The following is a 2,288-nucleotide window of genomic DNA, read 5'->3' on the forward strand; positions in this document are numbered from 1 at the left end:
AAAACCAAGAACAATTACAAGAGCTCCACAAATATGGAATACTTAGGGATAAATCTGACAAAAGATGAGCAAGACCTACATATTGAAAAATAAAAATATTTCTGAGAAAAATTAAAGAGGAAGTAGAGAGAGAGAGAGAGAGAGAGAGATTTTGTTTATGGATTAGAAGATTCAAGATTGTTAGGATGTCAGTTCACTTTAAATTTATCTATAGAGTCAATGCAATTTAATCAAAATCATAGCAAAATCCTTTCTATGGCAGAAATTGACAAGTTGATTTAAAAATTTATATGGAAATGACAAGCAAATAAAATAAGCAAAAAAATTTTGAAAAAGAAAAGCCAACTTGAAGGATTCATACTACATGATTTTGAGGCTTTATATTAAACTACAGTATTTAAGACATCACGATAGTTTGATATTGGTATAAAGATAGACCATTAGGTCAGTGGAACAGAACAGAAAATCCAGAAATGGACCTGTACACATTTGGTTATTTTCTTTTAAATTAAAGTTAAAATAACACGGAAAAGTGGTATAAAGAGTTCCTGTGTACCCTCCACCAGCTTCCCTGAATTTTAACATTTTATATAACCATACTACAATTCTAAAAACCAAGAAATTAGTGTTATTACAACACTATTAATTAAAGTAGAGACTTTATTGGGATTTCCTTTGTCTGTTTCAGGATCTAATCCAGGATCCCACATTGCATTTAGATGTCATGTCACCTTAGTCTCCTCTAATCTCTGACAGGTCCTCAGCCTTTCCTTGTCTTTCATGATCTTAAACCTTTGAGAGAGTTCTCATCAGTTATTTAGTAGAATATTTCTCAATTTGGATGTATTTGATGATTTGTTATGATTTTTTCGAGGTTATATTTTCCCAGGAAAAATACAACAGAGGTGAAGTGTCTTTCTCATTGCATCTTATTAGGGGTACACAGGCCAATATGTCTTATTGATGATGTTAACCTTAAGCACTTCATTAAGCTGGTGTCTGCCAGGTTTCTACACAGTAAGCTTACTATTTTTATCTTTATAATCAATAAATATGTATTTTGGAAGAGAAACCCTAAGACTTTGCAAATATTATGTTTTTCTTTAAATATGTGCCCACTGACTCTAGCATTTTGCGTGCAGCAATGATTACTCCAGTATAATGGTGATTTTCTATTTCCCCAATATCTTCTACCATTATTAATTGGAATTCTTCTGTGAAGAAGAGTTGTCCTTTATCCGCCATTTATTTGTTTAATCATTATTATTTATTTATGTTAATATGGACTCAAGCATATTTATTTTACTCTTTGGGCCATGATCAATATTACTTATTTATTTTTTTCAACTTTTTCTGTATTCAACTATTGAAAGCTCTTTCAGATTGCAACCTGTGCCCTTTTAATACAGATCCACTCCTCTATCTTTCTGTCATCTATCTATCACAGTCCAACTGCAATCCAAAAGCACAGGGCTCATTCTAGAGTTTTTCCTCTCCTTATTTGTAACTTCTTTTTCCCACAGAGAGAAATGTAATTTTCATCATTTACAATATATTTACTTTTTTATCTAACTCATATACATGTAAGCTAGTTTCAGATTGTTATCCTGTAGCCCTGTGAGAAACAAACTTTCTAACTAGAAAATAGTGTTTGTGCAGAATTCTTTTCTGTCTTTAACCTTTATAAGTATCCAATTGAAATATTGTTTTCCAACTTAAGTCAGCTCATTTTCTCCATCCCGTTTTGTATGATTATATGATTCATTGTAAGAGAGTTAGTGTGTATTTGTTTAGTTTTTTTTTAGTTTGCATTCTATCTTGGCTTCCTCCCAGTTTTGTTCTCTCACAAAAATTTGGGTTCTCCCTAATTTGATCTATAGATTCAGTGCTATCCCTTTCAAAATCCCAGTATGCTATCGACTTAAAAGTTTATATCAAAAGGAAAGGAGATAGAATAGCCAAAAATATTTTGAAAAATAAGAACAAAGTTTGAAAATACATGTTACCCATTTTCAACACTTCCTAGAAAGCTACAGTAACTAAGATAGTGTGGTACTAATGAAAGGATAGACATGTAGCTCAATGAACAGAATAGAGAAACCCAATTATAGACCTACCAAATAGAGTCAACTCATTTTTGACAAAGATGTCTAAGGCAATGAATAGCCTTTTCAATAAATAGTGCTAAAACAATTTGATTTCTGTATGCAAAATAATTGACTTTAATGTATATTTCATTTCACATCTTATGTAAAAATCAACTTAAAATGAATAGTAGATATAAATAT

Source organism: Propithecus coquereli, unplaced genomic scaffold, assembly GCF_000956105.1.
Source record: "Propithecus coquereli isolate 6110/MARCELLA unplaced genomic scaffold, Pcoq_1.0 Scaffold93, whole genome shotgun sequence".
Taxonomy (NCBI): Eukaryota; Metazoa; Chordata; class Mammalia; order Primates; family Indriidae; genus Propithecus; species Propithecus coquereli.